This window comes from Aquila chrysaetos, chromosome 2 (assembly GCF_900496995.4).
Source record: "Aquila chrysaetos chrysaetos chromosome 2, bAquChr1.4, whole genome shotgun sequence".
NCBI classification, from domain to species: domain Eukaryota; kingdom Metazoa; phylum Chordata; class Aves; order Accipitriformes; family Accipitridae; genus Aquila; species Aquila chrysaetos.
In genome coordinates, this window is record NC_044005.1 from 33288418 (window position 1) to 33301532 (window position 13115).

Genomic DNA, 13115 nt, shown 5'->3' on the forward strand with positions numbered 1-13115 from the left:
CATCTATGATTCATTCTTTGCAATTACTCATACTTTGTAGCCTTGAGACATAAAGAACTCCATGCTTTTCTTGGCAATTAAGTATTGTTAATGGTTAAAGGTATTCTAATTTTTCCCATTCTACTTTGGCAATGTTCTTGAATCTAGTTAGAAGTGGCATCTTCTAGGCTGTGTGAGAGTTCAGTCTCAAATAACCAAATGGCTATTTGGTACTTGAGCTGTCCCTTGACTGTCCAAATTAATAACAAGCAGTTGGATGTCGTACTTGGGTACCAAATTGTGGTAACTGGAAAGTTATCTAAATGCCAGATAAACCAATTAGGAAGGTATGACTACTTCTGAGTTTAGAGAAAGTATTTTAGATAACATTTAATAATACATAATAATGAAGTCTTCAGAGCGTTAGCAGGATGAGCTATTTCAGCTTGAGCTGCAACAAGGTCAGCTCTTACCTACTAACGATAGACTAATGATAGTCCAAATTCACAACATAATAGAATATTAAACTTGGTTTTAGTGGGCAGAGGTTGACAGTTTCTTCTTAGTTCTTGTGGCTAATAGAAAATAATATAAGAGCAAGAACTCTCGAAGCTTTCAGTTTTATTGCGATGTATATGCAGTAAAGTTGTAAATAAAAATATGCAAAGCCAAAGGTATACTATGTTAAGTAATATACAACCATTAAAAGCTGAAATTGCCATAGTTTAAATTTTCGTAAAACAGCAGCATGCATTTTATTTTAGAGTAGCAGTGTTTATATGCTTTTAATTCTAGTATCTTCATGTTGATTGCAGTAATTTACCATATTTGACTTTTCCTTGTGCAGTGGGATCATTTTAAAGTGTTTTGGAAATTTTTTTTTTTTTTCATATCAACTTTGCCTATTTTAATATGTTGGAAAAATCCAGTGGTCACTTTGAATGGGATAAGGTATATTGAGAAATCCGCGATCTTATTTTTTGATGAAAAACAATGTGTTTTTATAATAATTTTGTCTATTACCTTTTTCAGATATAACAGATCAGTATGAATTACCAATATATCAAAACAAGAATATTGCAATAACAAATCAAAATAGAATTTTTTATACAATATTTTTACATTAACTAAAATGATAGCTTCTTACCTGTTCAGAAATGTACAAGCATGAGTAATAAATGTATTTTGTGTGCTTTCTGGTAGTTTGCTTTCTTACTAATGAAATTTCTGAAGTGTAATAAAATATATTTTAGCTCATCATGTTTCTACCACCTTCCAGGCATATTATCATTATCTCCTGTGTTGAAATTTTTCATTTATACTAGTCTTAAGCTTGAAATAATTGAAGTTGTCTAAACACTTATCTACTTCTGATAAAGTACATACGTTCAGCTTTAGTTAAAATCAGTTTTTCAAAATTCATTAAAGTTCTCTACCATTAAGGAAAGCTCAATGTCAATCGCCAGCAATTGAAACTATATCATTTTCAGGTATGTGAGTGGGCTATGTCTTTGAAACTTTAAACAAGAAATTCTAATGGTCTTCCCCTAATCTCATGTTAACAGCACCCTCCAATCAAAAACTAAAAGGCTCTTCCAAGCATCCCCCAAACATGGTGGCTTCCTAGTCTTACTGTCATGTGAGCTGTAGACATAGTAGTACATAAGTAGCCACTAGCTGTGTCTAGAAAAAAAACCCACAAACTGTTTCTGGATCCTCATGTTAAGAACAACAGTGTTTGTGCTTCTTAAAGCTTGTTCATTTCCTAATGAACAAGTCTGTGTAGTGATATGCTAAGTTTAGTGGAGTTCTAGTTCTGATTTGTGACATTTTTACAGATTTTTATTTTAATCTTAGTTGTGAATTTCATAGGGATGCAGTACTTTGGATATTCTTTGCCAAGCAGTCACTATTTTACTGAGCGGCATTTAGCCTCTCAAACAAACAAATTGTTGTTGGAGCAGCAGAGGATGACTGTCACCAAGTCCTGACTTAGACAAGGATCTCCTTATGAGGCTTTAAAGTTCTTACTGTTGCCACCCTGACAATCTGTATCTAATCTTGGAATTGGGGCTGGGCAGCATCTCTCTTTACTTTATATTTGCATCTGCCTCAGTTACATTTGGTTTATTCTCTGACTTTATTCTTCACTGCGCATGCTTGCATGCACTTTCTCTGAAATACATTATGGAGTACAATCTTGTTCTGTCCCAAAGCAGGAGATGAAAGCTTTGTGGTCTAACAATGAATAGATGTAAATATTGCAAAATTCAGTCTTGTATAAGTATATATGTACTTTATGGATGTACACTAGTTCTTAATTTTGTTATTGGAATAGCTTTTAAACTGAAATACAAGTCCTTAATGTGAAAAAACCCCTGTTGTATGATTGGCATGTTGTAGTAGATCAAAAAATCAACTTTTATTTTAGTTTTAGTCTTCAAGTGAGCATCTCATTTGCCAGTATTTAGAATGTATTATTGTGGAGAAGAGTAAGAGTGTTAGTGTTTGCTTTGTTCCAGATCTTCAATATATAATGTAGTGGTAACAGGCTTAAAGATACATAATCACTAGTATTTCTAACTCAATAAGAAGACTACAATGCAATGTAACACTAAAGGGAAAATTGTTATTAAGGTATCTTTAAAAGCATATTTTTGCAACACTGTTATAAACCTAGTTCCACAACTTGCAGTGTCTTAATGAGGGTGTCTTGTCATATTAGAGTGGTAAAATAAAGCCACCTTTTAAATAAACCATTGTCAAGTCATAGGGTTTGTTTTCTAAGACTGATTACAAATGAAAATGCAGGTTGTGTGTCTTGGATTCTGGAAGAATAGGGTAGTTGTTTTTCATGTAACTTTACTTTTTGCTTTCAGAACACTGAGCAGGTGTTTGCACTTGCTTCTACTGTACAAGTTTCTGCTGTTTAAAGATGATAACTAAATTGTCTAATTTAGTTTTACTTAATTGTACAACTTAGACAATTTAATTTTGTAATTAAAGAAACTTAATTGTGTAACTTAGACAATTTAGTTTAAAAGGTTTACTGAAATGCCTTTCCAAAAGCATATGAAATTGCCTGTATATTTGTGTGTTTATATATAAAAGTAGGAGTTCCTTTGCAAACTACATGCTTCTGAATAGTTTTCCGCTTACATCTACAGTATTTTGGCTGACTTTATTCACAAAGTGAAACAATTTCTATTCAGTTACATTTCAGTTATGAAGAACTTAAGGGCAGCAAATATCTCCAATATTTTTTATCCCTTTTTCTGTGTTCTATTCACATGTGTAAGAGCAGTCAGACTAAATAATTTCTAATGTATGCGGACCTTGTCTTCTATAAATTATTTTCTTCTCTTTCAGTTTTAGTAGTTGAGAAACAGGAAATACTGCACAACTGCTCTTTATTACTGCAGTAGAAAGCAAACATGAGAAGAAAATCAGCATGATTAAAAAATGTTTGAAATACACTTATGTCTTTTATACTGAACTGTACTTCCTTTAAAAGAAATGAAGTGAATGCACTTGAACTGCCACTACTGCATGACTCTGAATATTTGCATTCTATTCTTCACTAAATTTCTGTTCAGCAATCTAACTCTCAGGAGGGAATGCTTTGGATGTGAAGTCATTAATGCAATACTGATTTTAAGGAACTCAGCTGCCAGTTCTGTTTTGATAGGTTAATTAACCTAAGTTTGTGAGTTTGAGTATGCTCATTGAACATAGTTCTAAAAAAACAGCAGTTACACACAACATCCTGCTACTTTCTTCCTTTAGAGCTCTTGATCTGATTCTTCCTTCTTTTCTTCATGACCAATGTATATCCTTAAAGAATGAACAGTGTATGTTCATGTACCCATCTTATCTTTTTTCCAGGTGTATCAGATTCTTAGTGTGAATTTTAGCATTAAAAAAAAAAAAAAAAAAAATCATTAAATTGAAATCGTCAGTGTAGATGTTGACCCTTTATAGCAGTAGAACTTCTCTAAGTGTGCTACTGTGAAGGTGACCTGAAGTTTAGCAAGGATTTCTGTTGCTTGTTTTGTTCAAAATCTTTTTTTAATGTTAAAAACCCCTTGCCCCCCATTGCATCTAAATACCATATACTGGAGTAGAAGCAACTCCAAACTCTGTCCTAAAATGAAAATTTTAGGACTGAAGTAATAAAAAAGACTATAGACTGTATATCTTTGCTACTATTCAGATTCTTCTTTCCTTTTTAGAAAAGTATTGCCAAGAAGATGAGCAGTCATCTGTTTTTAAATACCTGACACCAGTTACAAAAACAATATGTTCACTTCCACAAAACCATGTTTAGAATGGGAAAATTAAATCAAATCAAATCCCCTATTTTAAATATTTTTAGATTTCATGTGTGCTGTGATGTATTACAAAATATTATTTCATACTGTGAAAATATATGATAAAGTACAGGATATGTAAGCAGTAAAGCACATCCACTCACTTGTATAGCAATGGGAAATATGGGAGTATACTGAAATTGTCAGAGAATATAAATATTCTGATTATATGTGTGTATATCTATTTTTTCTATGTTTTTTAAGACATAAGGAATAGATTCTTTTAAAATTTTTATGGAAATTGTCTTCCAGTAAACATAAGAACTTAAGTCTCTTGTAAAATGATGGAATGGATAAATAACCTTACAACCCTTAGAAGGAAATTCTGTTTGTGGCTATAGGTAGAAGAGAGAGAGAAACTTCAGGGAAAAAGTTGAAAGTAGTTGTATTACTGCAATAGAATATATAAATTGCTTCTTTTTCTTATGGAGTTCTAGCTTGTTTGTTGGAGCAGCAGATATAACTTCTCTACAGAAATATTTTTCCTGTTATCTGTTAGATCATATTAATTGTATTGGGAATAAGTACATGAGTACCCAAATGTTTTAATTCCTCTGTAACAAATGGAGTAGCTGTAGTACAGTGGTGTTCATGTTTGTTTAAATGCATATTTGGTTCACTGAAAGATTCGCATTCCTCAGTACTTTCACCTCAAATTTATATCCATTTTAACATTGAAGAAAAAATGTGAGGAAAAACGTTTCAGCCCCAGACATTTACTGTTATCTTTCCTGAATCTTTTGTCATCAAATTTCTCCAAAACAACTCTATTAAATGGGATCTGAAATGAGTTTAAATAGAATATTTTGATCTTTTCTTAAAGGTAAATTTATTATTATTATTATAATGAGTAACCATTTTTTACATAATACATCAATTTCATGCATTTAGTAAAGCATTTGGCACTGGATAGTCAGTGTTGCATTACAAACTATAATCATACTTCTAAATAAACGCTTAGATGAAGGAGTTGCACTTTGAGATATGTAAAGCTTAAATTATGATATTTGCACAATTAGGAATACAGTCCTGCAGTGTCAAAACATAAAACCAGGCAAGGTAACTAGACACCCATCTCCATCAAGTCATTTTAAATGAAAGATAAATCTGCATTAAAAATATTGGGACTATCTTTAAAATTTTTCTGGAGAAAGCCTAGATATGAGCATTTTTGCATTAAGCTTGAGTATTGTATATATTCAAAGGGTTTACAGAACACCTAATGTAAAGGATGAAGCAAACTATGGACCTCATGATCATAGTAATTATTTTTTAATTTTTTACTGAATATAGGGAAGGTACTGGTAGTAATACTGAGCTGTTACTACTTTTTCTACCATGAGAAAAGATTTTTTTTCTTCCCCCAAAAAATAAGGAAAATAAACTCTTTCAGTTGACTTACTGAATTTCTACAATGAATAAATACAGATATAATACATACTCACACCTAACCTAAATTATTGTGCATGTGCCATCATACCTTAAAAGAAAATGTGCATGTTGTTTGCAACTTTTGAGAAGGCTTTTGTCTTTACTGTCAAAACCAGAACTGTCCAAAAGCTGCTGTTGGAAGTGAAGAAATCCCCAGCCTATAGAACTTGATCTGTGCCTTCAAATGCATCAATCTACATGGTTTCACTTTACCTACATACTTTGCTAAAAAATAAGTAAATCCATGCCATTTTATCCCTTTTCTTGAATTATTATGAGTTTTCTGAATATTTTCCTTGTCTCATGACTAGCTCAATTTCTATTGCAGTTACAGCAGTAATATTTTTGTATGGATTTAATGCTTGGACAGTTGCCATCTCTCGCAAAGTTTTGAAATTTCAAGAAGCATCTGATAAAGCTACTGATTGCATATTTGAAAAGAAGATTTACAGAATCAGAAAATATACACGTATATATGTACAAAAGTTTGTGACTTGCTTCTGAAAAAGATCTTTTTTTCCTGCTTTTTAACTCCTGTATTGTTTTCATGGAGTCTATTTGGATTTGTTAGACTCTAAAATACAGCCTGTGCTTTTATTCATAGGTCTAGTTGGAACATAACTAGTACTGAGAAGAAAATTCTTGATGATAATGTTCTATAGCTCTTAAATTGTTCCCCTTTAAAGATTTAATTGTTCATGTAATAACCATTAGCATACAGTGATTTTCTTCATTAACCAAAGAACTTTACTTTGAATCAAGAAAATCTCAGTAATTTACTTTCCTGCAAAATTGTATTAGAATTATTTTTAACATCCACTTTATTTCTTTGTGCCTACCTATTACAAAAATAAACAAAACCAAAAGTCCTACTACCAAATCAAAGGTTCAAAAGCACATAGTTAAAGCCCTATGAGTATAATTATTCTTTAAGATAAATGTAGTGTTTAATTGTTACGTAGATTCAAGATCACAGATGCAAATCTAAAAACTGTTGTAATTTCTGTTTCCTGCTATTGTCAGGGATATTTTGCAGGGCTTCTGCTTTTAAAGGTTCATCTTCCATTGTGGAATCTAATTTTACCTTTAAGTCCTCCTATGGTAGCTCTGTTTAAACTTCTGTATTAATTTTTCTTCATTTCCTTTAATACATTAATCCTCTACATCACTTTTGTAGTGGATGAACAGTCAGTAAAATGAACAAATCAAAGGCCTTTGGTGTGTCCATGTAGTTCAAGAGTGCATCGGAAGTTAAAAAGTCTCCATTTCTATTTAGCAAGAATATTGTAGGTATACTGATTAAAAACAAAGGTGGCATGTTTCTTCCAGAGAACTGAATACAGCATTAGAGTTTCTTGTATTCAGTAATTTTCAAAATGAGCTGCAAAGCGTATTAGTCCATACATTCTTAAAAGCCTCAGCTCTTTCAGAATTGAGAGAACTAGTTCAAATCAGATATGCTTGTTAGAGAAGAGACAGTATATGAGGTCTTGTAGTCATTACATAGGCAAGAAAAAAGCAGATACTTCAGTTTCAGAAATCTGCAGAGCAGTGACGTGGCGTTCCATTCAATTTTTTACCAGATATCACAGACTGGAAATGTGAGCTTTGGCTGATACTGCTGGGAAGGAGAGTGCGGCAGGCAGCTGTAATTCCCATCCTGTAAAGGTACTGATACTTAAAGTCTCTGTAGTCCAAATTGGTACAGAAAAATACTAAAATGTTGAATTTGGACCTTAGATCTATTTTCAAAGTTCATTTTCTGCCAACCATTCCTAGATGTTCTGTGGATACATTTACAATTTTTTGCTTTTTAGATATGAGTAAGGAGAAGGTACTTTAGAGTTGCTTGCAGGTTGCTTCCTGAAATACTGTCTTATAATAAGCAGACAACACTGTGTGGAATGCAGTTCTAGTGTTTTCCTAGGGCTTGACTTGAACAACAGATTTCTGAAGTCAACGATATCCAATTGATTTAAATTAGGCCAAAATTTTATTCCATGTACTTGTAAGTTTGGTTGCTCCAAAATCAGGTTAACTCTCTTAATTGATTTTTCTACCTCAGAAAATGTAGCTCAATTTTGAGTCTTACTTATTCTTAAAAAAAGATATTTTCTAGTTTTAGAGTGATTTTTTTAACAGTATGATGTTGCTGAAAGGTATTTCAGTGCAGGGTGAGCTGCAGACAGTTGTTCCAGTACATTCATTGACCATATCTTGGTAGCATCAGGTTTGTCTGCAGTACTAGAACAATTACAATTATGGTTCCTACAGGGAAGAATCATAGTAAAAAGTAAATTTATTCGTGGAATAAGATTTTTTTTTTTTTTTTTTGTGGTATGCTCTTAAGGAATCATAAAGCCTAGAGAGTAACTGAACATTAACATGACTCCATCTACTGTAAAACCCATTCCGTTTTATATATTTTCAGGGAGTATGGAGTGGCACAGGAAGGAAATGGCATATCGCTGGAAAGTTGCTCTAATTCAGCACAGGATTCTTGTGAGAAATTCCTTCTAATATTACATCATCTCTTCTGTTTTTCACAGTTTACAGTCTAATTTCTTCATTTTTTTTATGCCACTTTTGTTCATCTCAGTAACCACATTAAAATAAATTTAGGAGATTAAATAGGCTTTTATCAGTGTTAGTGGTGCACATCTGATAGCGTGACAATTTAGTACTATATATTTTGTCATACTGCATTATGTGAGGGCTTATGGGTTCGGTAATAAAATTATTTAATAAAGTTTGCTATTTTTTAACATTACATTTTACTGGCTAACATGAGATTCAACAACCCAAAATCTCAGCTGGTTCCACCTCAATGAATGTTTCTGACAATAACGCAAGTAGCACTTCAGTAGAGGAAAAAGATAGTCCCCTTGCAAAAAAAAAAAAAACAGGAGTGAAAAAAGGCAATTCAATAGTTACTTCAATTATACAGCAATTTTTTTTTTCGATTCTATTTTCTTTTGCATGAACTTACTACCTTTGTCTAATTTATGATTGCTTATCAAACTTTGTAGCTTGAAGGAAAGTACTTTTCTTTTTCTTGTTCTGTAATGTCAAAGGAGAGCCTGAAAGATTTTTTTATTTTTATAGGTACTGATTTAAGGTCAACAGTGACACTAACAAAACATATTTTCAGGTATAATAGCAAACTAATTCTGTAAAACTACCCAAAGTGTGAAAAATTACTAAGATTAGGTTTTTATCATAGATTTAGAAATTTGTATACATAACATGAAGAATATCTTTTAATTAAGGAACTGTTTTATACTGCTATTTTTTTCTTTAGGTAGTTGGCATTTGTAGATGATTCATTAAGATGAGCATGAAAAACTATGGCGAGCTTTATAACCTTTTTATTGAACTCTCTCTGTGGATTCATAAATGTAATATCAGATTCAACATACCAGTCATTTTTCTCTCCTATCTGCAATCCCCAGAAATAAAGCGTTTTTCTGTATGTTATTTTGTTTTTGGCAAACATAAGCCTGTGTATTTTCCACACTTTTAATGCATTTTGTACAAAGCAATCCCATAAGCCTAATTGGTACATGGTGTATACCAATATTGAGATAATCCTATCCTCCTTTTCTTTGAAGCTCGTCCATTCCAGTTTTTGTTCTATTAGTTGGTGATTTCCTCTTGTTAAAATTGTATGACTCTACTGTTTCTTACTCCCTCTCTCTGTTCTTCTTCCTGAACCACATGTGTGCACTTTGTTCACACTCATTTTAGTTACTGAATATGGCTCTGTAGTCATGATCAACTACAAGAAACTGTTACCCATTTGTGACTTTGTCTTCAAATATTCATATTATTTGGTAGGTTGCCTACCATCATCTCATTTCAGTCTGTGTGACAGAGGTTTGCTTCCTAAAATTCTTTATGTACTTGAAATAAGTGATCTTACACACACAGATTTGGTCAGGATTGTGTTTTTTGTTTCTTGTGATGACTCACATATCTAGTTTTCCTGTCCCTGATTCCTAGAACATCTTGTCTTGACTGTGCTCATCTTCTTATAGATGCTCTACTTGGAACTTGAATAAATAATTTTAAAGCTGATCTCAGTTCGCTTCAGATACTTCCTTCTTACCCATTTTTGGTTACTGTGGATAACCTACCCCTTCTTTTCAAGACTATAATTTGTGTGTCAAATTGCATAGCCAATCTATGAAATTTCAGATTGCATGTGTCTAAACTTTGCTGTTTGTTTGTAAAAACCTTCAAATGCTTGTTCTTCTTTACAGGTTACCAGAGCCTTATTTAAGTTCTTAATTTTTGTTTCTTCAAAAAGCTACTTCCAAAGTCATTTGACTAAGATCTTTCTCTGATCAAACCACTTCCATTTTATTGTTTTCTAATTCTGTATCATGTCAAATGCAAGATGTTGTTCCTGCACATCAGAGTTTTCTGTCTTGAATTCCTTTTCCTAGAAAGAATTTTACCATGTTGGACTCATAGCCTTTGTTAATAATTATAATTGCCCCAAACTATGTGTGATCCCTTGCATGAAGAAAGCTCTTCTTAAAAACATTTGAGCTGTTATATTATTTTCCAAACCTATTCATAGAATCTGTGTTGACTGTGAAGTTATAAATGCCAAAGATTACAGCTGGACAGATGCAGTACCTTATGAATTATGAGTTAATGCCACTTTCCCTTTCCTGATATTAAAGAGTAAACCATACAAATATAAAAACAAAATGAGATTGAAATATCTGAATTGTTTGTTTCATTAAGTGTATGCATTCACTTTTGCTCTAAATACTGACACTTTTCTCCTACTGCTTTAAACATCTTGTTCCATCTCTTTTCTGCTAGAGTATAGGTCAACATGTTTCCGTTAGTATCTCCTGCCATGAGGTTCAGTTGTGAGCAAAGTGGGAGGGAAGAGGAGAGAATCTTGATATGAATATGAGCAGCTAATTATAAAATCAGCTAGAATAAATGTCTTCATCCTTCAATTTTACTGATGAGTTTAAATTATCAGTGCAAAGATATACTTTTTTTGCCGCTTGCAGAATTTTTGTTCCGTTGCTCTAATTGTGTATAGGATTCAATAATAAGGGTTACTTGGTGTATGTACTTTAAATATCATTATATTGTGGTTATGTAATAGAATGTTTAAGTGCACAGAAAACACATGATATTTTGTCTTTCTTTTCTAAGGTACTACTGATCACATACAAGAAGTATGATACTCTTCTGAAAGCTATGCTTTGTGGACTTCTGTTGAGTTTTGTGCGTTAATAACTGCCATGTAATAAAATTGTGAAAATGGCTGTTCAGCACAAAATCGGATATTTCGTCGTCTTCTCTATAATAGATGAAAATTCCCATGTTCAAACATTTTAGTTTTAGTTCTATATTTAGTCTATTAGTCATGTTAAGAATGAAGGTATTTTTTACCTTTGTAAGTAAAATACTTCAGGTTTAGTGCAGAAATACATCCATCTCTGAATATCAAGTATATACAAATAGTTTTTATTCTATGTTTTCATATATTACAATTTAGTTTGCAAGGTCATGGTATTTAGAGTACATTTCTAGAAATGTACAAACTTTTGTTGAAGAAGTGTTTCAATATACAGTAACCTCTTTTTCCTTCTGCTACGTGGCTTATAATAGTTACTTTATGCTGATTTAATGTCTTCCTTGAGAATACTTTCAAGGACATCTTTGATTAGATTGATCAGACTTAATGAATATGTATATGTATTGGACTAAATTGTAGGTTGCATTTAAAAATAAACTGTCCTGTGTGTATCGTATTATACTAGATTGCAATGAAAGAATGGGGCCATCCATTCTAAATGTGAGATTAAGTAACTTTAGCTTAACTCTATTTAAAAATATTGTAAAAATAAACCCTATAATTCAGAAATTAAATCATTCATTCTGAAATTTGAAATTAAACTATGTGTTAGATAATTTTTTCTTGCTTTTTTTTTTTTTTTTTTTCTTTTAATGCCAGTTAAAAGTTGAAAGCTCTGTATGGTTAAAAGATGAACTTTTAGATGAAACAAGCCTGGATGTTAAGGGACAGATGTTTTCAATATAAGTTAAATAAAAATGTGTCAGTGTCTGCTCTGTCAATTTGTTGCTAGTTGATATTCTATTCAGAGTTATTTTTGAAATTAGGGGAAGGTATACATGGAAATGTCTTAGAACATTCTACTTTTAGACAGAACTTTAGTAACTTACGAACTTTTCTAACAGTCTGTCTGGTATGGTGCAGTGCAAGATGCTAATCGTGTTTAACTGACAATTGTTGTAGTTTAACTGAAACAGCTCTTCTTCCTTTCTAATATCTTTGTTCATCCCTCTTAAATATTTGAAGTACTATGGGAACACTATATTGACAGATGGCATTGTGAAACAACTTTATCAGATTTCCATAAAAGGCTCTGTTTTTTGAAGTTTGCTTTCTACCTGTCATTCCTGAAAACCAAGTATGACTTAAAAGACTCAATCATTAAAAGAAAAAAAAAAAGCTCCCTAGCCCAAATTAAGGCTCATTACACAAATTATGGGTTAAATAATTATAAAGGGTACTTTTTTAACAAATTCTGCTCTGAGCAATATTTCTGCAACTTTCAGTAAGGCTTAATTTGTTGATATTTATTGAGCAAGACTATTCAGGATGAACAGGCTAGAATGGTTTCTCAGCTGTGTTATTACTTCAGGACTGACAGAAATAAGAGTAAGAAAAATTCTGTTTATAAAATCACTTGTTCAGGATCCAGAACACAGAAATCAGACTTGCTTTGTGGAGATAAAGGTTTTATTCCAGTGTGAAGTCTCACTGTGAATATGGTTTAAGCAGACATTAAAACTTGAAATGGAAAATGAAGGTGCCAGTTGATAGAGAACAATTCCATAGTTGTGAAATGCTGTAATATATAAAAGTTATAAATATTTTGTATTGATAAATCTGTCTAGTAGTTTATTATTATTTCATGAAATGAACTATTATTGAATTACTTTTAATGAAGATATTTTAATAGTGATTGCCAGTTGTGAAGCTGGCTTCACTTCTATTTCAGATCACTACAAAATTCATAATGTAAACAGATGGAGATGATGTTTCACACAAATATTAGTGAACTGAGATTTTTACAATAAGCATTCGTGAAGTAATAGAAATGTTAATAATGTTTGTTTTGTTTTATTTCATCATCCCATCCATAGCTACATACGAAAACATTCAAACAGATAAAAAATAGTTTTGTATTCATTTTATAAAAATCGCATCCTAAGGATAATACTTGTTCTGTAGGAATTTTAACAGCAGTGAACATGTTTGCTTAGATTATGAAG

General features: G+C 32.0%; 1 protein-coding gene across 4 annotated transcripts in view; it reads left to right on the plus strand.

The window, feature by feature from the left end:
* NOVA1 (NOVA alternative splicing regulator 1) overlaps positions 1-13115 on the plus strand; it is a 157240-nt gene that overhangs the window by 53027 nt on the left and 91098 nt on the right. The window contains exons 2-3 of one of the 4 annotated variants that reach the window (XM_030034336.2): positions 7364-7448; positions 8212-8282. The exons of 2 other annotated variants lie outside the window; for them this stretch is intronic. The gene's annotated coding sequence lies outside the window, so the exon portion shown is untranslated. The remainder of the gene's footprint in view (positions 1-7363; positions 7449-8211; positions 8283-13115) is intronic. One more of the 4 variants, XM_030034345.2, reaches the window with a different exon arrangement.